The sequence below is a fragment of the Cydia strobilella genome, chromosome 6 (genome assembly GCF_947568885.1).
Source record: "Cydia strobilella chromosome 6, ilCydStro3.1, whole genome shotgun sequence".
NCBI lineage: Eukaryota > Metazoa > Arthropoda > Insecta > Lepidoptera > Tortricidae > Cydia > Cydia strobilella.
The window spans coordinates 17,683,456-17,711,203 of record NC_086046.1 but is presented as its reverse complement, the minus strand read 5'-3'; the positions used below and the strand labels follow the sequence as shown (position 1 = coordinate 17,711,203).

Genomic DNA, 27,748 nt, shown 5'->3' with positions numbered 1-27,748 from the left:
GTTTAGTGTATAAAGAAAGTAGCGGAAACCAACTAAAAGTATATTAATTAATATAAAATGCTCGTGATTAAAAGCTCTACACAATCGTGACCGCATGTCCGAAGTCACGGAACCAACCTCGGAACGGCTAGTTGTAAAAAACCTCGCAAAAACATAAGGGCATGTACCGAAAACATCATTAAAATTGATTAGGTTTTTTATGGTGTTCCGATGTAACCATTCCGTTTTCAAATGGAGATAAATGAAGATAGTCAGATGGCTATGAATCATGGTAGTATGAGGTGTCGTTGAACCTAGAGTACAATAGTTTTTACTAGCGAAGCCTCATTGAGTATACCTACCATCGATCTGCTCGGAGAGTGTTTTTTATGAGACAGCAAAAAGTTGTTTTTAGGTTCGAGCGCGAGGAATCGTTTTGGAAATGGTATGACACGACACTTTTTTTATATCGGCATTTCGCTAAACCAAGCTGGCCACTTAATGTACTTAATTTAATCTGTTAACACTGTGAATTATAAAATATTGATATCATAGTGTATAATTATGTAACTGCCATTTCTAATGTAGTGAACGAGTTTTAGCTTTGTAATGCATTAACAAAAAATACGACAAAAAATTTAAAATCTAGTCTGCAAAAATGTTTGGCAATGCCATTATAAAACCATTATAAATATGCGAGCCCAAATTTCAATACAAGAAGTAGAATAGAGTAAAAAAAATGGAATTGGTAGTGAATAACGATTATGCATTGGTTTCGGTCCGACTGTTGTGATTTCGGGGTCCGCTGCGCACTGTTGACGTAACACGCGGGTTTCATCCGTGTGTGATCCAGCTACAAATTCAATTAAAAAATACACATTCATAATACATTTTTTTTAACGAAAATTAAAATCTAAAACAAACGTACATATTATTATAACGCTAATGTTATGATGTTACCCTTTGCAAAATTTTGTCATGTCGAAAGCCGGTATTAATAGCCAAGCTAATCCGTACCTACTAGATGCATTAATTAATGGATGACCTTATTACTCCATTGTGCTCTCTGGGCGATCAAACGGAAGTGAAGTTGTGACGGGTGCGATAGCAGCAAATCAATTTCCGAGCATGAGGCTCTTAGTACTAGAGTAGAGCCATATCTAGAGCCGTTGGTGAGGGAAGGATTTATCAGCGGGACGCATTAGCTGGTGACCTATATCGACTGTGTTTGGTGGCAGTGTGCTATTTTTATACTAGCTTCTGCCCACGAATTCGTCTGCGTGTGATGATGATGATGATGATTGATAAAAACTATCCTAGGACGGATCCTCGGGCTTTAAAATATCTCCATACCAAATTTCATCTAAATCGGGTTAGCGGTTTAAGCGTGAAGAGGTAAGACAGACAGAGTTACTTTTGCATTTATAATATTAGTAGGGATAATCATAATTATTTTGACGCCTGGTCTGGCCTAGTGGGTAGTGACCCTGCCTATGAAGCCGAGGGTTTTGGGTTCGAATCCCGGTAAGGGCATTTATTTGTGTGTTGAGCACAGATATTTGTTCCTGAATCATGGATGTTTTCTATGTATTTGTATATCGTTGTCTGAGTACCCACAACACAAGCCTTCTTGAGCTTACCGTGGGACTTAGTCAATTTGTGTAAGAATGTCCCTATAATATTTATACTATATAATTACTTTATGTATTGATTTTAGTAACTTTTTGAGGTTAGCTGGAAGAGATCCCTTATAGAGATAAGTTCGCTTGTGTACTTTCGAATCTACATCCGCAGTTACCTATCCTTGTTTCGTACAATAATGTGTTTATTACTTACTAAGTACATGGACGTAGGTATTACTAAAGAAAATACACAGCGCCACTTGAACCATTCCACTAGCCCGGGGTTAAACGGTTAAACTTTTTTATGGCCAAGGGGCCAAATACCGACTAAACCCTATCCACCATAGCAATGGTGGCGGTGACACGGACGCGTAAGCATTCCACCGCGAACACCGCCTGCTGCCAGTGCTGCCGACAGCCGAAGCTGTCCCCTCCTTGGACCCCCGCTCTTGAGGGCAGTGTGCAGGGCGACACCACACACTGGTCCCTCATGACAACCTCCACGCCGGGAGGAGATGAAAAATCCCCGGATTCCACCCCCTCAGGTTGCCTTAGTGATTTTTTATAGAGGTGGTCATCCTCGTTGCCACCACGCCGGCGCCGAAAAAACGGTTCAACCTGGAGTTACCATGGTTACCGGTACAATTTGACACTGGGTTAACGGTTTAACCGCTTAACCCTGGGTTAGTAAGATGGTGCAAGTAGCGGTAAGAAAGCAAGATTAGTGCTATTTCCGTTCCATTCACACCGGTTCCTCGACTAACGATAATTGCGCGCGCTAATCGATACCTTGTTAATTCCTTCGTACAATTTATATGCGCACTGTCACAAGCAATTGCGCTAATAAAGCTATTTTTCCAGACGATTTGGCCGCCGCTATTCGCCTGCGGGGCGCCCTTAATAACTCACTAATTGCGTCTGCTCCGCTATCTTTGATCTACCGCCAGGTTATTTCGAAATGCGTATGTAAACAGTTCGAGCTACCTTCGAACAAATCTTATTACATCTACCAGTTATAAAGGTTAGATTAACGTGCAGATCCAAAAGGATTCATAAGCTTACCAAGGCGGATAGTTGCGCCTTTCAGTTAGTCAGTTTACGTCTCCGCCAATTAGAGTTTGCTAAATAAGCGAATGCGTGCGATAACGATTTGAATGAGCGTAAATTTACTGTTTTATTTATAACCGGCTGTTAATTTCCTCTATGGGATTGGCTTGCGAAATCTCTATATAGAAGATTGATATTACGATCTTGCGAAAATCACAAGTGGAAAACAAATAGGTTTAGTCGTTTACGAGTCGCTCGTTTATGGCAAATTCTCAGCCGTAAAACGACTGTTTAGTACGCGATAAAGCGTTTAATGAATAATGTCTAAACAAAGTTGAATAAGTGATTTACGATCGATTATGTTTACGATAGGTATCTGCGTCGAAGCTGAGCCACGACACGCATTACGAGATGGGATGATGTTTATCGATAACTACCCACGCTCGCCTTCATAACCAAGTACAACACTAAAATTGATTTTATTACTTTTACGTAACTAATGGTTAGTCATAAGCCACAAATTATCGCAGACACTTATTATATTCGCGAGAAACTTTGCGAACTTTCCCATAGTAAGTAATATAATCGTCAGATAGCTCCTTATCTGTCGATACAATATTTTCCTCGTCGTTTCACATAAAAACATACAAACCTAGTGCCTCCGAAGATCGGAAACCGTGTGCCCATATAGGGCTGAAGGCACGACATCTGACGCTCTTATCCGACCTACTTTCCAACCACTCTTACAAGTAATAAGAGGAAAGCGATTCAGTGGACGGGATAATGTGATGAATGTCTTGTAGGCTCGTTGGAAAGAAGAAATCTACAAGCTAGCAACCTACCTAGTAATGACTGCAGTAATAGGGCTACTTTCAAATTCACAAAACCGATCTGATAATACCAATACCTAAAATAACAGAATAAAACAAAATGAGAGATGATTATGGAAGCATTGAGAAACACTATCAGTGAATTTGAAAAATAATATGTGTTGAATAAACCCGTCTATTAAATTAAATGTTGTGTATTAAATTTATTTTCGTATGATCAAAAAAAAAAACGTTTCATAATAATTACCTAGGTTCTGCAAAAAATACATTATTCTAAAAATTATAAAATAGAATGCACTGTTAAAAATGACATTGGTACATTTTACCAAGTTGAAGAATTAAACTCGTATACACCACACCAACACAAATAACATACCTATTTTATTTAAAATTATAATGTCAAATCAACAGTATCATTACCACGATCATTCACCTCCCATCCGCCGTTCAGATCAGATCGTAATCCGACGCCCGCTGCATCTCGTCGCTTTTAATCAAAACATGACATTAGTCGCCACCGTTTGACAACACAGATTAGCTTTCTTTCTGGCCACTCGCTCCAATGGCGTTTGATATACGATATTACAGATAATTTCCCCTCTGGAGACAAACTTTTCTGGCTGAGATGGGTATTGTGTTTCCCATTTATGAATGAAGTCATATGAATAAGATCGTTCCGATTTGGATACTCCGAGAGTAAACAATTGTTTTCTTTTGTTCGTCAAGGATTTATTGCGGCCGGTAGTACGAATGGAGAACATGTGTTCTTTTGTGTATTTAATGTATTTATTCATTGTATAATTCATAGTTTTGTTCTTTTTTTACAAAGCTTTGTCATGCTCTGCACCGAATTGATTTTTGAGCTATCTACAATATGGCATTGTCGTATTCGTGGGTTAGTTCCAATGGGATCGACACTACAACCTGAATTTATTACCGTATTAGCCAAAAGGCCTCACATGTCGAGAAAAGTAAACAGTTTCTCTAGAAATCTATTGAGCAGCACCTGGTTTCGCCTGTAGTCTATCCATCAATCAGGCTTGAAGTAAAGTTGCCAATTGCCGGCCACCGGTTTGGCTGTAATAGGCAAACCTAGTGTACTTTATTGACACCTCTATTCCCTGGCACACGCGCAGAAAATGTAACTCTATTTTTGTTACATCAGGGTTTAAACTCGAATAATATTACAAGACAGATGGTAATATAATTCTTGTTGATGATAGTACAAATCACGGCTAACACGTGACAATTCATGCTACTCTTGCCTTAACTGTGCATCCGTTTTTTACGCTAGACAACATTTATAGTAGTAATGAAGTTTTAAATGGGATAATAATTTTATTGCGCTGCAGGCTGTCTTGTTATTTTTTATTTCAATTACGTTTACATGGTTGGCCTTCGGTTTTACATTTATTATCCTTATTAATGTTTTATCAATAGTAGACATTTTTCCTTCCTTGACCATAATCATAAATATTGCCACTGATGTTGAGATAAATTCGTATGAAATATACGTAATAACCTCTCATACTTCATCTATGATTGGTAAAACTAATAATATTATAGATTTGAAAGTAATTGTGTGTCTGATGTCCCTATTGATATTCTTGAGCGCACTCCCTATATCTGAACGTACCTTAACGGCCGCTTCACACTATCATCTCGTCTTTAATCAAATAAAGTGTAAACAAGAGAAATTCATGACGCGATCACACCCATAAAATGCTTGTACTTTATGTAACACTCCCTGCATGTGTGATAACCGGGCAAGATTGATCGGCGCATATGTTCGGCATAATTGATTGATCGATCTTGAACCGTATTGCAAAGAGATAAAGTCTACTAATGGCCAGACACATGTGTTGTAGCTTAATTGACATTATCGGGTGCCATCGCGCGCCATTCGTCTTAAGTCTCCGTAAAGGTTCTTATGTAATTGGCTTTAAATGTGTCCAATTAATAGGGCTAAATTAATCGTATGTAAATGAGAGCTTAGTGTAGCATGCAGGCGTGATTAGGGCCGCGTCTGATCTTGTACGGCCAAAAGGCGGCTTGCCAGAGGCCAAATTCCACCTATGACTTCTTTTTACCGGCCTTCCAGATTACAAAACTGATTTTCGTCGTCATTTGAGAGTCTGAAATTGAGACAACAAAAGCAATTGAATGAGATCGATCGGGACCAAAGACTTATTAGGGAGCGTACGAATACTATGTACATATGGGCCATTTCGTGACACTTTATTTTCACTATGTTCTTTTAATGTATGTCTATTGTCTGTGTTTACGAATAAAAAGTATTCTATTCTATTCGAATATGCCACGTTTGCCTGGATTAAGTAGTTTACCAACAAGAGTTCATCTACTACTCATTCTAGTTACCGGACGGACCACGAGGAGGTGTGGACCAGGAATTGGCACCCAGAATGGATATGATGTGAAAAGCGAATGCGAAACGTATTTTCATTTCCAATCAATATACATTTTGGAAACCCTGATGGCGTACTCGAAGAGAAGCCTATGCTCAGCAGTGGGCGATAAAAGACTGATATGATGATGATGATGATGATGTACGAATATGGTCACATTTAAATATTCTGCACATGTCGTGATATAGCGGGCATCGCCAAACGCCACAAACGAAAAGAAAAAAAATCTCGGGATGTTACGAAAATTCATATTACTATTTCCATTCGTTATTTAAGTTGCGATTGGTGTTTTCTATTAACGATTTTCATCTTGGCTAGATCCCTTGATGTGACACCGGGCGATGATGACAAAGAGTATGTTACCGCAACTAATAAACTTTCCTTTCTAACTAAATTACTGCTACAATTTTAATCTATGAAAATACCACATGAAAAATAATACGCATATTAAAAATGACATCATCTCCATCAAAACAGCTTAATACTCGCATCATTACTTAAGCACAAGAAAAAACATATCAGAATATGTTTTATGATCCCATTAGCAATTCATCATTCCGCATTAACATTTAAGCCAAATTTCCGCGCATGGATAAAAGGCGTATGTCTCTTACATACTCAGACGAAAGTCACCACTTTGCTTTAGGTCTATAAGGACGATTTGTGCATATATGTATACGCTTATATTTCCCTAGTGACTAAAGACAAAATCACACGTATTGCCTAAGGACACCGTTATAGTCCTGCACATACGACCTTATTGAAATAGATTTTAAATTAGGAACAAAAAATTACAGTTCAAGTTCGCGGGTCATCGACCCCTTGCGTAAGAGTACCGTAGCAGTGCTTGCTTATCACAGATTATGTACTCGATGGACGGAGCACATAAGAAAGAAGACGCGATTACCAAGTATCCACGTTCTGAGCTCGTTTAGACGGCGCAAAATCGAGCACTCGCAAGCATGTTTCGATACATTGCATACTACATACTAACGTACAACGAATTCAGTTGATTGTTAATTAAAAGTATCAACAATAACTGAGTTCGAGACTTCGAGCTACAAAAATAGGCTGTTTTAGTAACTGGGATGGGATAAAACTGAGATGTGTGACTTAGTTCCATGTACAGTATCATCATAACGTGTGTTTTGACTCGTGACAGCTTCGTATATCCAAAATCGCTTTATAAGAGCATTGCACGAAGCTAGCGATACTCTTGACAACGTGGTGTCTATGGAAGGTGATCTTTATTCCTAATTCAATCAGATACCCCGCCCGCGCACAGTATTAGCATAATAGGCCTTCGATATTATTGTTAAGGCATGAATGAATCAGTGTTTGTAACATTGTGAATATGTTATTGAGTATCTTCCGAGTCTTAGTAGATGTTATGATGAGCGATAATATATGTAAGCGATGATACTCGTAAATATATTGATTATTTTATACTGCTGATTACGAAAATGTTTTGACTCAAACTGTGTGAAGCTAAGTTACAGTTTAGGTTAACCAAATATTCCCTGAGAAATAAATAAATTAAACAACAACGACAAGCACGATACAAGTATACCGACAACTCAATTTAATTTCCTATTTAATTATTACAAGTCTCAATATTTCACCCAATAGTAGGTATAGGTAATTAATCCGACAGAAACTCTACCTGCATAAAAAACGGGGTCCCTTTGTTTGACATAATTATTGAAAGTCATAATGTAATGATTGTCAGATTATCATTAGTCATAACTGAAACTGGTAACTTTTCAGGATTTTCGTAAAGTTATCCTATAGATAGGTTAGGTTTGTTTTATGGCAATCCTGAAAAGTTACGCGTTTCTGAGAAAAACCAAATTATGACTAACGAAAATGTGGACAAACATTATGACTACTTTATGGGAAACAATAGAGACCCATAAAAAACATGTTCGGTATTAGTCTCAGTTACATACATACCTACATGTCGAGTCATTAAGTGGCTGTTCTGTGTCAAGTGCACATGTAACGAGCATTCCGTGGCGCGCGTAATTTACAACACTGGGCTGCCCTTACACGCGCTTTAGAGATATGCTCAATCTCTGAACATACACAATGTTTTTCGGATATACGTGATATTCAGCTTTAGACCTCATTTTCGTAGACATTTTTTTTTATACCTAGTCTGTTGTAGTGTCCCACTGCTGGGCAAAGGCCTCTCCCCTTGATTTCCATGACTCCCGTTGTTAAGCTTTTTCCGGCCAGTTATTAGTGAAGGTGTCTAAGTCGTTTCCCGTTTGTTTTAAATTGGCTGTAAAATCTGATATCATGATGATGTAATGAGTTTTTGGAATAGGACTTTTATGAGATAGAATAGAATTGTGCGACACACTCATCCTGTCCAAGCTTAACTACGCAGATACGGTGTATGGTAACTGCCTACTCTCTCGTACTAAGAAAGTCGTTCAACGGCTGCAAAACGCCTGCACACGTTTTTGTTTTCCAATACCCCCACGATCCCATATTACTCCGTATCTCAATATGAACAAACTTTTAAATATGGATGGTCGACGTACCCTACATTTTGCCACACTTTTATGTGGTATTTGCAACAGTATGAAACCCACATATTTGCTTGATAAGATGGTCTTCTACCAGCGTCGTATTAGACGTGTTCCCCGACTGGTTTGCCCAAGGCACAATACCGCTGCATTTCGTGGCAGTTTTCGTTATACTGCCACGAAATGCTGGAACTACCTGCCACCTCCTATTTGGGAGAGCATGACTATTAGAAGGTTCAAGTCTAAACTGAAAACACACCTAATAGCTCAACAAGGTATTGCTGCCTAAGGGCATCATTCTACATACATAGCTCCAGTTTCTAGATATTATTAACCCCCAAGTCGATTTCTAATTACCGCAATATAATGAATTTATATTGTATAATCTGTGTAACAGCTGTAATATATAAGTATTTATATTTCATATTTCCTATTGACAAATGTTTATTTATTATTACCTGACACACAAGTCGCGCAGTATGCCGTTCCGCACACCTCGCGGGCTCCACAGAAAACCAGCGCCGTTGACAACGCTTATTCGTGCTAACTGCATTGCTGAGTGGAGACCATTTCAGCCTCACATACTTATCTGTTAGTCTTGTATTTTTCACTTTTCACTTTTCACTTTTATTTTTTCCTTGTTAATGTATCTTTGTTATGTAATAATGATGTGTTGCCTGAATAAATATTATTCTATTCTATTCTATTCTATTTTTATTACGCTTTACTACTCAATAACCTATTTAACAACATAATTAATATTATCAGATCTAAGTGATGATGATCTCTGCTGATGATCATTCAGACATGACATAAAATAAGAGAACAAATAAAGATTAAATATGATGGAACAATCTTGCACCAATCGATCTGATCCCACAGTTCAATAAGGCTCGATGTTGCTGTTGTAGGTAGTATACATCGCAAATCTTAACTTAACTAAATTCGATTATTGTCGCAAATCTTGTTAAAACAGATAGAACCGCCAATTTATTACATCGCATCCCTACACTTGACCCGGTGACGTTGGACGCGTAATGTAGACATTAAAATACTTGCCCTTTTTAGTCTATCTCCACCGGTTGTATTTGATCAGCATACATATTCAGCACTGGCGCCAACGGTTCCAATACGACACATATCGATGTCACTTGTTTGGCGATTATGTCTTATGGATATTGGGGGTGAGTATGTGGGCTTTCGCGAGCCAGATGGTCTTTAGAGGTTAGATAACCTCCGATATATGCATTACTAGTATTGTTAGATGCCTTTAACGATGCTTGGTGTTATAAAACAATTTATCCAAAAAATGTTTTTCTCGTGAGTTCTTTTTGTTGAATGTAACGAGGTCTGATTTAATCTAATTTTATATATTATCTTCTTCTTCTTCCAGTGCCATCTCCTACCGGAGGTCGGCTATCATGAGGGCTGTACGAACTTTAGACGCAGCCGCGCGGAATAATGAGCGTGTGCTCTGTTTGAACCATGTTCGGAGATCTTTGAGCCATGAGTTACGTCTTCGTCCGGATGATTTTTTACCTTGGATCTTTCCTTGGATAATGAGTTGAAGGAGTTCATATTTCTCGTTTCGCATGATATGACCAAAGTACTGTAGCTTGCGTTTTTTGACTATCTTTAAAACCTCGGCCTCTTTATTTACCAGACATTATCCAGTTGATAATAATTATGTTATATAATAAATAGTTCATAAACTATGTTCATGAATTTCATATAAAAAGTAGAAAGATCGCTCAGAGCAGAGCTGTTATTGCCGTTGGTTATATGATACTTGGACCCATGCGTACCAACATAATCTGCGACCTAAAGATTCGTAAAAACTATACGTAGATAACAAAGATCACAATGAAAGTTGTCCGCCTATAGCGATACTCCCGAATTTTGTTAAGCGAAGATAATCCCAGCTAAAATCTGGTGGGCATAGTTACAGTTGCATTTCCAGACCGGATCATGAATCAGCGCCCGTAGACATTTAGCTTGGACCCGAGCCAGCGGTGAGACGGCCGTGCCGACCTTGGGACCTAACGTCTGATTGACGCCTACTCTTGAACAAATGCTAGGTGATTTTCACTGATATTCCGCATAGATCAAAATAATTGAATGTTACGTATGCTAACAAGCCCGCTATTTTTAGAAATGTACCCAGCTATCGCAAACTTCTTCCCATCAGGCGCGTCTCATCTGCCATTTTTTGTCTTATTACCTAATTAATTTTGGTTGAAAAAGTGACCTAGGGCTCGCAACATCTACAATAAAACAGTTATTGCTCAAATTATAAAGCGGTAGGTACCTACCTACTAAAATAACCTGAAGCTCATGTCATTTAAGTACTCAATTATAGCCACACAGTTCAAAGTACAGGTAAATGAAACATATGTCATTACCTTCTCATAATATTTACCGATGAAAATTTATATCTGAGGATTTGAAAGGCCCTTTAACATTAATCCTTAGTCGGAATTATAAAAAATGTCCACCATCTTGAACTATTTTTTTTATCCATCCCGTCGAAAATGCTATATATATATATGTTGGTCAAAAGACTAGCTTTTTCAATTGCACAATTTTAACTAATCGCAAGTTGAAGTTTGGGGTAAGTTGCAGTAAGAAGATAAGAGGATGCTTTGTTTACCTGTATTTTAAAGGCGTATACTTACGGTGCAATAAAAATACATTTTTTACATTATATCGATGTCGGGGACATATAGGACGTCATTCTCGCACAAATGGCGGATATGCGATTTTGGCATAGTTTTAAGCAGGCATAAATTCTATGCGAGCTGTAAATTAACAAACCTTACCTAATATCATCTCGCGGAATGCGTATCCAATCCGCCTTTGAAAACAGTAGCAATAACTACGCAGTGCACGCCTCTGCCTAAAATAATTATAGGTACACTTGGACTCTTGTCGGCTTCTACGCATTAAAACAACCTTCGAGCAATTAAACAGACACGTAATGTTATTTTCTTCGTCATTCGTCAAAGTGAACTGAATGAATGTAATGCTTACAAAATTTTATTATAATATTGTTCTACATTACTTACCATTTTGTTACCTACATACATATTCGCAAAAGATGGAACGCTCCTTACATCTAAATACAACATTAACTCTGAAGCTGTCACGATTATACATAACTTTACACCGAAAAATATATTTATGTGTATTTATAATTAGATCGAGTATTCATTATCATATTACTGTCACTTAAGTCGTTTTCATCGTAAAGCGCACGATGTTCAGTCACGTCGTTTCACAAAAACAGTGACGAATCGAGCTGTCACAAGCAATTGTTTCAGAAGCGTGGATCGCTCGGCTCGAGGATGTTGAACTCACGCACGATTCAGTTACTCGGGTGATGTGTGTGGAAAAATGACTTCCGAAGGTAGAGTTACGCACGCACATACTTAGGTTAATTATACTCGAGTGTTATCATGCTGTATCAAATAATAAACACATTTTCATCTCTATAGATGTAGTGCAGAACCATAGTAAATATGAATAATCTAACTAACATTATTAATTAGACTTATATTGACCGGGATATAGACTGTGATTACCTTATGTATTTGTTGTCTAGCGAAACTAACCGTGAATCATTCAAAACTCTAACATTATTAATTTCTTATTGAGGACTTTTATCAAGCCTGTTTGATTACTTTTCTCACGAAAATAATCACAAATAGCTTTAACAGTACGGTACGACTTAATTCCGATATCGCTGTGATCTATTTCACTAACTATTCGCTCCCAAAAATAGGACACCTATGTATGATAGTGTACAGTACACATTACAAATGTTCACCAAAATTCAATAAATTCATCAATCGACCCGACGTCGATAAAGTTTAACGACAGGGCACCTTCAAGAAGGATCTTTCCAAACGTCACAAACAACTCGTCAAGTAAAATACCCGCGTGAAATCAATACCATCAAAATAAAAATCGATTGACACCAACATCACACACCTCTTCCCACATTAACGTATGTCAACGCCTTTTCGGTTCCATCTTCGTTGTGACATTGACCATTTTAAAGTTCAAGTTGCCACCACAGTTGCGCAAGCGTCGTTATGTTATATTTTATTACGTTTCGTTACGCGTAATCCCCAGGAATCTGTGCGTAATGCGACACTTCTGAGATGTTGATGTCTCTCACGCCTCTGATGTTAAGCGATATAGGTTGGGTGAATAGATTTATCGTGATTTGTGGGAGTTTTAAACTGATGTAAAACCCGTAGTAAAGTCAACCGTAAGCAGCGGTTAGTTTTTATAATAGAACCTTGTTGTTATACACTAAAACGTGCGTTTACCATGAAACGGTTTTGAACATATGTAACCCAATTTAAAATAAACAGGCATTTTTTTACTATATTACCCATTTCGTTGTTATCGTGATGTGAAGACTCTCATTCGTTTTTCGCCGTTTATAAATGATTATAATTATTAAGATATAGCAATCTTCCTAGGAACTTGATCCTATATCACTAACAATTCTATTTGGAGGTGACTATGCATATGTAGGTGACCTCAGATTGTTACTCTCCACTTTGACAAATGTCATAAATTTCTTTGTACATATATCTTCGCTAACGGATCGAGTAGGTGTAATATTATTTTTCACCCGCGTAAATTCGGACTTAAGGTCTTCATTTAACAAATCCTACTCATTATCTCTGCAGACTTCAAACGGTGTCGAGTGTTTTATTTGTCGGTCTGTGTTACTCACCATTACAATTAGACTTCTGAAATACATCGAAACGGATTGACGTCAGGAATGAAAGACTGTCAGACGCCCTTCGTAGAGGATTGTCTATCCTGAAGGTAACGATGTAATAAAACAGTAACTGCGTATTCGTTCATGATGTTTTTAAAGTATATATAGTAAGGAACATAAAAGTAAACGATCAGAGAGCGCTTTCAAGAGATAACCATAGCCATCTTAAAATTACAAAACTTAACCAATTGCGAAACCATTCTCTTAGCATAAATCACCGCTTCTTTCAGTAATATTTCACTCGGAGCAACAATGCGAATTAGTGTCATGTCAGAATCTGGAGTAAAGACGGATAATGGCTAGATGCCGTTATTTACGGCCTTCGATCCGAAGGGCAGCTAGGATTTTGCTTTCTAAGCTTTAAGTTACGACCATAGCATCGAAACGTTGTTCTGCCGTCCTCACTCAAAAGGCTGTACGTCTATTTCAAACTCGTACAATCATACTGCGTTTTTCATTCGGGCGGTTAGCGTTCGTGAGTCGATAGGTTCCATTTTCAAGTTAATTTCGAAATAGGAACACAGGTGTCGCTTTGTTCGGGATAATGCCCGTGCGTCACTTTCTCCTGATGCGTTTACGCAACGTTTCGGTTTTAACAGCGTTAATCCGCCCTAGATTCCTTGCTCGTAACGTTTTACGACGTCTGTATTCGGCTGTAAGTACACGGATTGAGATTTAGTTGGCGCCCATTGTAAAGCTATTGATGGGGACAGCGTCTTTATTGAATAAAGGGATTGATAACATTTCATAACCTCGTAGGATGTCAAATCGATTCTAACGATCACAGCGTATTAAGGTTCGTTACGCCTTAACGATGGCTTTATACGTGGCCATCAGCTAGGTCATATGCCATATAAAGACCAATCGTGTTGACATACCGCCGATAGACTGACTGTTTTGCCCTGTACCACACGACAACAGCTCCTAAATAGAAAAAGGAATTATCTTGTTTACTTCTCAATTAATATCGAAGCAGTGTTATTAGTGTTGTAGCTTAATAAGTTTTAGAGGAGTTTACCGAACCTTCACCAAATCTTCGTCATCAAATTCATAATGTTCAAAATTCAATTTTACAAAGATAGCTCCAATAACATTTTATATATGCAACTTATGCAAGTATGCATATGTATACAAGTATGTTGCTCCTGTATCACAATATTACAGGAGCAAAATACTTGTATACCAATCAAAGACTTGGGTAGTGTTCTTAACAGTGCCCTCATGTGTCGGTATTCTACTTATTAAGCTGTTAGATGGCGCTGGATCGCGTTGCAACATACGTTGCGCAGACGCTGTCCTGTCGGTGTTGCAAGTCATGACATACGGCGATCATTCGGACAATAATAGACTATCGGGCCTTATCATAGCTATTGAGGGCTCTTGAAATTGGTGATTTGTAAATGATAGAAAGGACTGATATGTATGCGTTCTTACTGCCAAGTTTGTGCAAGTTAGCGTGGTCAGAGTCTACCTGTTTACTCGTGTACTACCTAAATTAAATATGGAAGAAAGCTGAAACAACCAGTGTGCTATATACGACCAGATCATCTCTTCGTTAAAAAACTAATTTACAACGTTCACCGCTCTCGAATGAAAATTATGTACATTACGCTCCATTGCAGCTAAAGTTTGCACCACATCTTTAACATATCAACAGAAGCTCCTGCTAAGTGGATAATATCAATTGCCGGGAGTCATTCCGCATTCCACCCGCAAATGGGCTATTTGACATTAATGTAGGGGCATTAATTCATTAAGAAGTGATGCGTCTGCAACATAATATGCTGTGGTCGCTTGGCGTTTACAGGTCGTAAGTGACATTTCAGCACGGCAGATGCGACCTTATGTAAACCTTATTGCAATAAATGTAAAGATTTAATTAGTGTGCTCTTTTGAATCTGTTATAATGAATATACGTCTTTTCGGGCTAGGAATAGTGTGAAGGATTGAATGAGCTCAGCGTGGGCGTGTGAATGAACTGTAGGTATCTAGTCTTGTTTTGGATATTACGTCAGTTATGTGCTAGACTGAATTGGATCATTCATAATGATAAATAACCATTGAAATAGAGTGAATAGTGCGTTTAATAATTATTGTTTTAACTTCAGTAGATTTTGCAGATCCGACCTGGTTTTTATTTGTAATATTCACAGGAAATTTATTATTTCTGTGAAATTATTATTTAAAGATTTTTCTTAAAACTAGATCATCATAATGTGTAACAAACGAGCTTTCAGACACTTTTCATTTGGGTCAAATTTCTTTTCGTTGTCTTGTTTTCTCCCCAAAAAAATGTGACGAAGTGGAGCTTTTTGTATGGGGTGAAATTTAGTTTTTATTTTTTCTCAAGAGAATTATAATCTACAGCTAGAAAGACGTATCACTCACTCAATTTTTTTATTCATTTGATAAGAGAGAAAAATAGAAGCGTGACAGAGTGATTAAAAACAAGACAACGAAAATAATTTTGACCCATTTACTCAGTTTATTAAAACTTTTAAAAAATTCTTCAGAACTTACTCCATTGAATGACGTTGACATCTAAACCTAAATATATGCCACAAATAGTTCCGGTGACCTGAATAGAAAAATGTCGCAGAAATAATGCCGAATGACTTTTCTAAATAGGTATATTTTCTCAAGGTTAGCGTAAAAGCCGGTTTACACTGAGCGAGCTAAGTGAGTTTTCGTGTAATGCGCAGAGTGTTTATGTGTGTATGCAATTTAATTTAATGTAGGGTAATAAGGTACGTTTTGAGAGCTAAGGGGATATTCTGCAATCACTGCACTTTTGCGCCATTAATGATAGTTATTATTCTACGTTTATCTTTACAAGCCGACGCCCCTTTCAGTACTTCTGATTGACTTGGAATTGTTGGAATTCACACAGACATGTTCACAATGTTGTTGATTACAAATAAGAAGTCGTTATTTTTAACTTTTTGCAGTAATAGTTACAGTTAAGTTGTTTAGAGTTTGCTAGGCAAGTAGTTTAAATATGAGCTGTTTTTTAGGAATGAGAAGAAATAAAGAAAATAATACTCAAAATGAGGTAACATTTACCTCAATTAAAACTATTATTTTATATAGGATGTATTAAGCACGATAAGTAAGTAGTATGTGAACGAAAAAATGCTGAACTGTCGACGATCGACGTATTACGTTATGCGACGCAAAATTTCTTAGTTATTACGGAATGTTATTCCTGTACCTAAGTGGGTTTTTCGTTATTACTTATTCTTATTACGATGCCAGAAAACGACAATCGTAGTTAGCTCAAAGCGTTGTTATCGGGTGCAATATTGTATTGATTTATTTTATTGCGAAATTCTATAATATTATTGTTAAGTAATGGACTGAGTGTTCTATATTTCCTTTCCTGTTACAGGCAGTTCTTTTTTAATAATAAGTTAGTCCACGTATTGTTTATAACAAATAATAACAATAATGTTCTTAAATCACACGTCAAGACCAATATAAAACGTTAATAACAACAATCACATTAATTCTCCGTATTTTTCGTAATCCACGCACATTATTCCTTCATAAAACGCCCTAATATTAAGAGCACATGCGACTGTTCTTTAAACTTTTGAATTACGAAGTAGAAGGGTTTGAGAGTAGAGGCCAGTAATGTGTGGCCACTGTGGCGCAACGCGCAATTAGCCATTAGCGAGGGCAACCAGGCTGCCCTTTAGTTTGCTGCACAGACTACACAGGCCAATTCGTACGTGCACGTGACATCAAACCGATATTTTTGAATGATTATTAGAATCATATCAGTTCAGTTAGCTGTCATTCGCGCGTTCATCTCTCTCTCTGACTTCACAACGTATAGTGCGAGCGAGACGCCCGCACGTTCAGGTGCACGTTCGAGTTGGCCTGCATGACACCGCATTATGAAGCGTTTACAAAAAACATTGGTGAAAAAATTGGGATCCCTTTGTTTGACATAATTATTGAAAGTCATAATGTAATGATTGTCAGATTATCATCATTAGTCATAATTCTGAAACCGTTAACTTTTCGGGATTTTCATAAAGCTATAATATAGATAGGTTAGGTTAGGTTTGTATTATGGCAATCCTAAAAAGACGCGTTTCTGAGAAAAACCAAATTATGACTAACGATAATGTTGACATAAAACTTTATCGGAAACAATAGAGACCCGAAAAAATTACTTTTAAAACGGTACGATATACGTAACGTACGTATTCTATTAGTTGAAGTAGTCTGTGGTTCGCAGTTACGCCCTTATTGCCCGACACTTCATCCAATTAGCGAAGCACTTACGTTGTTGTCTTGGTTTCAGGTAATTCATCTAGAGATTCTTGAGAGACAATGTGGCGCGCTCAAAACGCTGGTGGAACGTTAAGTATAATTGTATTTTATGAGCTTATTGTGGACGCATTATCTACATCCTTGTTCCTTGATTGCAAGAAAAAGTTATACTATACCTACCTAATGATATTACTATCATGTTGTCGCCAGATATAATTTATTATTTCTTCAACCGAATCTAAACCACTCAAATGTCTCCAAGCTAAGACTTTGTTCACATGAAACTCTTCGATTACCATCCTTCTCTACGCAATGCGTGTTACAAAAACAGTAGGTAGGTACCTATTTCTCGCGTGACGAGGTGTCACGATATTTGTAAAATGTCCAGTGGCAAAAGCTATTACGCACATAATAAGCGTGAGGTGGACGTACACTCGGCAAAAGGCAGCCCTGGGCCATCATGGAGCCATGTCAAATTGACAAACACATACCAGTTAAACTCCTTATAGCTTATTGTGTAGGTATGTGGAACTTTTCAAAAAGCTATCCATTTACCTTTATTCGAAAAACTGACAAATATTTAATTTAATAGAGAAAAAGTTTCCTCAGTTTTCTGTACAAAATGTATGATACCATTTTCACATAAAATGCGTCACAATAAATCCAAAAAATTTAACTGTTTTTAATCAATACAACTCATAATTTTTAGTAGAATGAACCTTAATGAACTAGATTATATTTTCTAAAATTAATAAAAGGTATTATTATTATTAATTATGCCGCATGCACCCTGAAAGGTGGGCCAAAATGGTTACCGAGTGGGACCCACGGAACACCATAGATGGTGCTGGCCGGGGTGCAGGCAGGCCGAAAAGGAGATGGCGGGACGACTTAGACGCATTTTATCCGGATTGGCGGGACACTACAAACGACAGGGTCGAGTGGAGGAAACGAGGGGAGGCCTTTGCCCAACAGTGGGACACTAAATTAGGCTAGTAAAAAAATAAAAGGTAATTTTTTTCTGCAATTAGCAAACTTATTACTTACAATTTCAAAACCTTGCTTCAGATGTAGCTTAGAGTTTTTTCCGGTTGGCCGCACTTGCGACCTTATTCTTCGAAAAGAGGGTTTTCTCATGTCTGAATATAACCGCGCCAATTGCGTTACACAGTTCACGCCCGGACCCGAACCCGGGGCGGTATTTCGAGAGTTTACGATCACACGATATTGATTCCAAAGTGCTGTTACGCACGAACTCACTTTCGTCTCGGTGGCTCTGGATAGTGATGTGACAAAATAATACCGGTTTGCCGATTGAGTGTTTTCCGGGTACTTAGAAGTTCTTCAAATCCTTTACAGCTAGCGAGTTCTTAGCAGGGAAAGTTTTAATCGTCAATATTATATTTATGTATGATGGTTCCTTGCCTTACGCGTATCTATAGCGGAGGCGATTCTACGCAATAATAAACGTCATCATTATATAACGATATCGATAATATGGCTGTAATGTCTGTGGAGAACCGCATCGGCCATATAAGCGCTTTTTCATTTGCTAAATACATAATTATATTCCATTAACTCGTTCATATAAATTCGACATCATTTGTCGAATATGCTAGTAAATCACATATTATTAAATCACCAACAACTGAACACAGACTGTTATTATACAAAATGTTTTGATCTACGTAGGGAATTAAGATTTAAATATTCGATCAGTTACGTTCGGTAACGGCAGAATCTGATATAATATATTTTACAGTACTACTTTATCGCACTAGTGCGGGAATGAGCACTTTTCGTGCATATGTCGAAAGTATAAAGGGCCATATGTACTGTAAAACGTTGTACGATACACGTGCGAAAAGGTAACTCGCAACTCGTGTCGATTTAAAACACTCCTGCGGTCGTGTTTTAATTTATCGCCACTCGTTTCGAATTTCCTCTTTTCCGCACTTGTATCGTAAATAACTAATATGACATCATTTCATCAAGCTAAAAAAATATAAACCCGATTATCGTATACAATGCAACAGACGCGTGAAAAACCGATAAGTCAGTCTCCCATTACCCAACATATGTGCCATTCCAATTACTTCACGACACGGGTTGGTTAAAACTAGGACAGACCAGTATAAGAGCGCCTCTCGGCAAGCTTTGTTTGGTTTGTTTCACAAATTAATAATCTCAATTAAATATATGTTTTTGAGAGAATCAACGTATAACTAACTGCTAATAAAGCAACATCGAAGTCAAAAATAAGTGTCAAACTGAGAGGTTTTCTCAGGGTGTTTACTGAGTAAAATACTATTTGGTTACTTATTATTTTATTTAAGTAGTCGTACCTATAGGTATAATTTATTCTTCATTAAAACATAATTACTGTTATGATATATTTATGATATTACTGGTAGTTTATGATTTAAAGTTTTGGTATTGCGTTAATCATTTCAATATACTTCATTTTCACTTCGGAACTAGAGATTTCAGAACGATAAACTAAGTCGATCAGGAACCCGACTTGCTCTTGCGCACCCAATAAGAATAGAACACAGGGCCTGCAATAGCACTCATCGTAAACTGCGTACGTCACTCAGTGGAGTCGGACGTTAACTGAAATACTATTTACACCGCTAATATTATTTATGTGTGTCAACTTTGGGTATTTTCGGAGGCGCGAGCGCAATTTGCAGTACCTGATGCAATGGGTTAAATGCGGGTGGCCATTTTGACTTCACAGAATGACAGATGGCTACGAAAGTCTTTTTAAGTGTAAAATTGTCAAAAAAGTACGTTACTCACAGTACCAGCCATGTCACAGCTATAACTGATAATAGTGATAATCGAAAACCAAAAAGGCTCTCCTATATACTTGTATGAAAGCAGACATAAAATAGCGGTCATTTACATACTTCCTAAAATATTTATATATTACCTACTTCTTTTTAGGAATTGTAGGTCCCTTTATAAACTGCACGACACTTATAGATCCTCCTACTGTGGATTATATGCGCGTGATTCACTGGCGGGAAATGGGCGCATTTCTAAATGTTAATGAAGCGCGAAGTTGAAACATCGCTGGGCGTTTATCACAGTGAGACGCTATCTGCGAATCCATCATGTGCGCGCGAGTCGGTGTTGGTAAAGTCAGCTACAAGTTTACTCCTCCATCAGTAGATATGCCGTCGGAAAGTTCCAAAATTTCGAAAGTTCCACAAGGAAAAATATCAGAAACTTCTCACATTTTCAAAATTAATGTTTCCTGTGATTTTGTTTTGATTAAAGGGGCCTAAGACCGCTTTTGGCTTCCTAATCTCAAGAATATTTCGGATATCGGTTAATTATGTATATTAAAATACAGTACAAAGCCTGCACCAACAAACGTCTCTTTTTGGCCCTGTGGTTGACTGGTAGAGAATGCCTTAAGGCATTAAGTCCACCATTTGTACTTATTTTATGTGCAATAAAGTATAAATAAATAAATATTTCTTTTGTAAAAACTTGTTGCCAATCGCGGTTCTCCCTTTCTCGCGTTAGGGAACGTAGTCGGGCATCGTAGATGTGGCTACTGGCTCCTTGTGTCAATCCAATGCGTATGTTCAAAAATTCATCAAAATAAAAATAAAAAGCATACAAACTCTTATTTTATTAACAACAAAACAATAATCAGTTAATTAGTAAGAAAGGTTTGATATCTAAGGAACGTTGTCTTAGATCTATGATCTATTAGAACAGAAATATAAGGACTTAGGCCAAGCAATAAGAAGGTATAGAGGGAAATGCTAGGAACACAATTTTTGACTTCGTAGCTTTGTTTGGACTAGTTAGGAGGTGAACATATCAAAAGTCCCCGACCGTAAGTAACCCTGGTGCTGGGGGGGAGAGGGGGGTTTGAAGGTTCAATTTTTCGGTTTTTCGATTATATCTCGGAAACTTTGCGTCTGAGTGACATGGCCACTTGTACAAAATGAAAAGTGATTTAATTTATTACAAGTTTTATTAAGTCAAGTTTTTTTATATCTTGTATAGTTTTTAAAATATCCGCTCTTGAAGGTTTATTTAGGGATCTCATTTTTATCTTAATTATCTACATGGTTTGGTTACGTTTTCGTATAAATCGGGGGTGCTGAATTCATTTATGGTATCAACATTGACACCTTTCCGAAGTAAAGGTAGGGGTAGGGGTAGGTAGGGGTAGGTTTTCATTTTGTATAAGTGGCCAAGTCGCTCAGACGCATAGTTTCCGAGATATAATCGAAAAACCGAAAAATGGAACCTTCAAACCCCCCTCTCCCCCCCAGCACCAGGGTTACGATCGGGGACTTTTGATATGTTCACCTCCTAACTAGTCCAAACAAAGCTACGAAGTCAAAAATTGTGTTCCAAGCATTTCCCTCTATAACTTTTTTTGGGCATTCATTTCCTGGCCTAACTTATGTTTCTGCAAATTGTGCCAGATATGTAATTTTCGATTTATTGTGCAAGATGTAATTTGCAGGTGACTTTGCAATATTAAATTATTGTCAACTGTACGAGTACCTACTACATAAACGATGCTCATAATTTAAAGCGTGTCCAGCGTATAATTTATGTTTATAGCAAGGACGTTTTCTAATACTTTATTGTCCATGCTAATTGCGACCCCGGAAACTATATTTCATAAGTGAAATACGGGTATATTTCATAATCAAAATTATATTACTCTGCATCAAATAAATACAAGCACGATTTCAGCTGTAAAATAGTCGAAATGGTTTATTGAGAATACATTTTAATTTTACTAGGTATATTTTAATGGTAGCACGACAACTTCTGATTTAGTATAATTTTGTTTACAAACAATGTCGTATTGTGTAAGTCTATCACGGCATGTTGACAAGCTAGAATAAGAGTATAAGTACCTATAATAAAGTATTCTTACGGTTTTTATAAATAACATCTCAAGCATCGCGACTCGCGACTTTAACTCGTTTACCATTTTACCTTAAGTTTTAATTTACAAGATACCGCTGTTTTCCCTTTTATCTGTTTTTTATTGATTTTAAATAGTATTTAATATTCTAAAATTCGCAAATGGCGCAACGCAATCAATAAACGATCTAAATGTGTTATTCATTAAATTTGTTTACTGATTTTTCACACGGCATGTAGGAAAAGCCTGATTTTGTTATATCACATAACTGAATCCAGAACAAAGCTCGGTCGTTAACAAATTGATGAATTAACTCTGTTTTTTTAAGTGATCTATTGTAACTTTACTGTCACACGCTTCATAACTCTGACGACTCCCATGACAGCTCGTATATGGGTCGTCGTCCTTCCCCGTCACATGGACAAGTAGAAAGTGTTAACAGAACACATAAATCACCGTGATTGACAGTGACGAGACTAAGGCTCAGTCCGCCCTCGATCTAGACTTGATATGTTACTTAATTTTAGGTACATAGGTACCTACACTCGATTGCAGTGCATGTTTGCAGGCTGAACTATGGTTAATATACTTAGGTTGTAGGACTTGTAGGTGCCTATATACCTAAGTACTTAACTCACTCATGCAACTGAAACGGTCTGTATAATCAAGACCATTTTCATAAACATTTTCTTTCATTGGTGGCTTTATTGTGCCCTAATCTAGGTCGGTCCCTGAGAAGCTTTTGATCCTGAATAGAAGTGAAATTAATTGGCATAAAAAATATTTACGATTTTTGCCACTGACTGTATTTTTCCGAAATATGAAAATGTCAATAATTGTTAAAAGATAAATAAGTAAGTTTAAAAACATTTTGGCTAGCAGCACGGGATATGGTAGATGCGCTCAGTGCGACTCATTAAAGATTTGTGTAAAATTGCCTACAAATATTTATTTATTTAAATTTAATATCCTTCTCCAAAGTCATTTGATAACATCAAGATAAGAATAAAGTAGGTACTATCTTAGATTTGGGCGCATATCATGCACCCGAGTAGTATTGAACAACATCGACCGCAATTATTATTATTACCGAAACCACCTCCGTTTTCTTCAATGTTCATCATTTTCAGCACTTCTTTCTTTCTTTATTAAAAATGATGAATATTGAAGAAAACGGAGGTGCGTTTTCTTCAATATTCATCATTTTTAATAAAGAAAGAAAGAATTGCCGTCTTTTCACTACTTACTCAAAATCACTATATTATTTTCCCTTTAATTCCCGTACGACATTCTATCAGACTGGTAGGCTTTCGTTTTCACTGGTTAATGACAGTTTGGTGTGACTGGGCGTCATTACGCGACTGTCAACTGTCGCTAATGAGATTACGCCCGACGTCCGCAGTCCAGCGCGAGATATGGAAACTGGTATGGTTCCTAGATATCACACAGATTACTGTTTACTCTGTCAAGATAGTGTTTAATTTGGTTGATTTCTGATTCGCGGGATATAATTCCCTCAATCTCATGGGCTAATTCGAACGTACACTGATATAATAATCACATCTAACTGATCTAATCTAACTGATAACATTCAGTTATCGTGCATTTGGCTCGTATTTGTCCGTACATGTACCTATTGGCGCAGGCGAGACGCACGATAACAAAATAACATGATTCAAAATATTCAAATATCGTTCTGATGTCAGTGTATGACGTAAGTACATTCGAATTGGCCTGTCAGAAAATTACCAAAATCACTGAAAGATTTATTTATTTAAACACAAAAGAAAAACTTAGAGTACAAAATGCGAACTCACTGTCATGAGGCCTTCTCTACCACTCAATCAAAGCAGAAAATACGTGATCTGTTTGTAAAGTACCTTTTACGTAGGTATATTTGGTACTTACTACCAACGCACCTATGACGTTGCCTTCCAGTCCCATAAATCTGCTAAACGAAGCAATATACATATCCCATTTGCAGTGTCGCAGCAAAATCTCACAAGCTCTCACGTTCAGTGTAAATGACTGAGATTTAAAGGAAATTGCACTCGCATATTACATAGTCTATGTAGTTGTACTACAAGAGTGACATGCAGTCAACGCATGCCTGCCATTCCGAGATCATTACGACTGGTCTCGTTACTGTAAACACGTTTCACTCATGAATCATTGCTCACGCAAACTGTTTCGGCTATGTGTCTGTAGAAATGAAATTTTCCTGTATGACAGATTTTTCATCAGGGTTTCCCGCTAATTGGTTGAATTAAGATTTCGTATACCAAATTGTAGTTGGGTAGTTTTCATGTATGGGCTCCTAACTCAACTATAATATTCATTTCAATCTCCTACCCAATAAGGCCACTCAGCAAGCTTCGTGGCCTTAACACAGTACTCGACTGAAAAGCTCTCCATTATGTCACGATTGTATAAAATACTATTTCTGCTCAATTTTGTGATATATGCTTGTTTTATTTTATTGTATCATTCAGTACTTTGACGTGGTCCTCTTACCTTGAAAACAAATTAGTGTTGAGTATGTATTTATGTACTAGATCTGTCGATAAAATGCATAAGTGGACATCGTGTACTAACATGTCCACTTACATATACATCCTTACCTAGATAATTTTCACTAATGAAATCAATTCTCTTGATAATAACCATTTGATATTGCTGCTACAGCCGTATATATATAAATTCGTGTGTATATTTGTGCTTTATGCCTTTGCCATAAAATTCTTAAGTGTATAGATATTTTTGTTACCGTACTAGAAGTAATAGACGTTATCAGATAGTGGCTGCGAGTGGTTAATAAAGTGACTGGCTGTCCCGCTAATGACTTATTTAATCTGCGACCCAGACAGAAATCTACATTGATTTGCTACCTGATAAATGTTGTCAATTCGGGGCCTAGTACAAGATTCTGTGAGTTAAATATAGTTTCCTTGTAGGGACAATAATGTGCACTGAATCAAGTGCCGAATAGTGTAAAATGATAATAGTGGCGATGGCGTACCTAATAATTCATGAGTGACTGGAAGTGATTGTTTTGGTTATGAAATTGGAAACTGGGGATTTATTACAGGCAAGTTATATTTCTGTAGTATTTTAAATTCTACTTTATTATTGTGAACCAATTGTAAATAGATCTGTCTAAGATACTTTGAAATTGATTTTAACGACCAACTAAACATTAATATTTCTACTTATACATAGGTACAGTAGACGTGTAGATATATTTACAATTTTACACCTTATCCAATTGTAATAATGTTATAAATCTCAGACATCATAATCGCTGTACAATTTATGATGAAACTAATACTCACTTACAGTGATTAATATTGACATTAAGTGGCATTTGAAAATTAAAGCTTTCATAGCGTCTACTGCACATTAATTTTTATCAGTAGAAAATCTCATTTAGCTCGATCATTAGGCTCACGCTAGTAATGTATTCGGTCCACTAAACCTAAACTCAAATGTGGTATGATAACTTCATATCTACAAATTTGCCCTTCTCATTGTTACCTTGCAAAGTAGCTAAACGATGAAACACCAACCTGTAGAAAGATGACATCAGGTTACAAAGTGTAGGTACTTAAGGCGCTCTTATAGTCAAGTTTTAGGTTTTCGAGGGGGTGAAGCAGACGTAGTGGTAGAATAGACAGGCGGGCGCCCCGCGCGCCGCGCCGCACGATTCCCGCGCAACACGGCTACGTCCTTATTCTGACGCCATCCGTATTCTGGATATTCTGATTTGTTAGTTACGGATTTTTTTCCGGAAATTTAATATATTTAATAAGATACATACATTATATACATTGACGTAATAAATAAAATTGAAGTGAAAAATTTAATTGAACTTTAAATTGATTATAGGCATATTCGTATTTTCATGACTATTTAATGAAATTTAAAATGGTAGGTAAATAAATTGTACCTATGTATACAATACTAGAGTATGCCGCAGTAAAACAAATAATCAATCATTTCTAATCACAGTTAATCAAAGTTATTGTTTGGAATTTTATTATAAAATGTCCGTCTGTCACAATCTATTTTCTTTGAAACTACTAGACCAAAGTTAAAGTGTGGTACACATATGTAAATTTGTGACCCAAAGACACATGTAACGTGAACAAATGAATTTTAAACATAGGGGCCACTTTTGGTAAATGAGAAAATTAAAAAATTAAGTTTTCAAACTATATCGTGTTACATATCAAAAAAAAGAGCTTATTGTGAGAATCTAAATTTTTTTTATAATTTTAGGATAAACAGTTAAGAAGTTCCCCCCCCCTCCACCCCTTTATCTCTGAAACTACTGGGTCTACATAAAAAAAAATACACAAAATAGTTCTTTACCTGTAGGTGTAGATGACAGGAAAACCTATTAGAAATGTGCAGTCACGCGTCAGTCGGACTTATTTACTTAGTTTTGATCCGATGCCTATGGGTTTTTACAGTAATTTAGGTTTCACATAAAAAAAAATATTGTTAAAAATTGTGTATTGGAACGCGAGTCCGACTCGCACTTGGTCGGTTTTTAATTTTATGGAGCCAAGTGAAGGGCACGCCGAGCTTAAGAACACGAGTGAGTATGGTTATGAATATGAGCTAAATTTTAGTTTTAATATCGAATATTTCTTTCGTCTTACCATATGATAAAAATCCGAGGCTTGGTCATTATGCTATAGAAATAACTAAAATATACTAATCGAGCTGTTTTCAAATCAGTTCACTAACGAATTTTGCTCACTGCAAAGAACAGCCTATTCGAAAGAGCAGAAATACACTGATTTAAACTTTCACAATTTTGTGAATAATAAAGAGCAGAAATAAACAAATATCCACATATAATTCCAAATATCCAAATATAATTGTAAGTAGTGGATATTTGTTTCATCTTGGTTATCGCCTTGTAATGCTCTAAAATTGTAATAATTAAATTAGGTAGGTAGATCTAGTCTCAACCTAAAAAAACTTTATTTTTCGGTTTTCCTCTAGTTAAACGACGTTAAGTATGAAAAAAATATTGATATGTGATCGGTCAATTGTTGATACCTACAAGCTGCACCTAAATGATACTCATCCATCAATAATATTTTAATCCGGTATATCTCCTGCATGTGCTAAAGCTGAAGGTGTTCCAATATAAATAGGGTAGTTGACACATGTTGAATTTTACAACTAAATCTAGTTGAATAGATAGAAAATGAGCAATTTATCACAATAAATTGGAAAATAAAAAAATATACGGGAAAAAAAATAAATACAAAACTTTTTTTTTAATTTCACACAGGAAAAAAATAA

At 36.8% G+C, this 27,748-nt stretch overlaps 1 protein-coding gene across 9 annotated transcripts in view; it reads left to right on the top strand.

Moving 5' to 3' along the window:
* The window catches only part of LOC134742191 (rho GTPase-activating protein 23), a 402,175-nt gene that overhangs the window by 240,833 nt on the left and 133,594 nt on the right, over window positions 1-27,748 (top strand). The gene's annotated exons all lie outside the window — the stretch shown is intronic.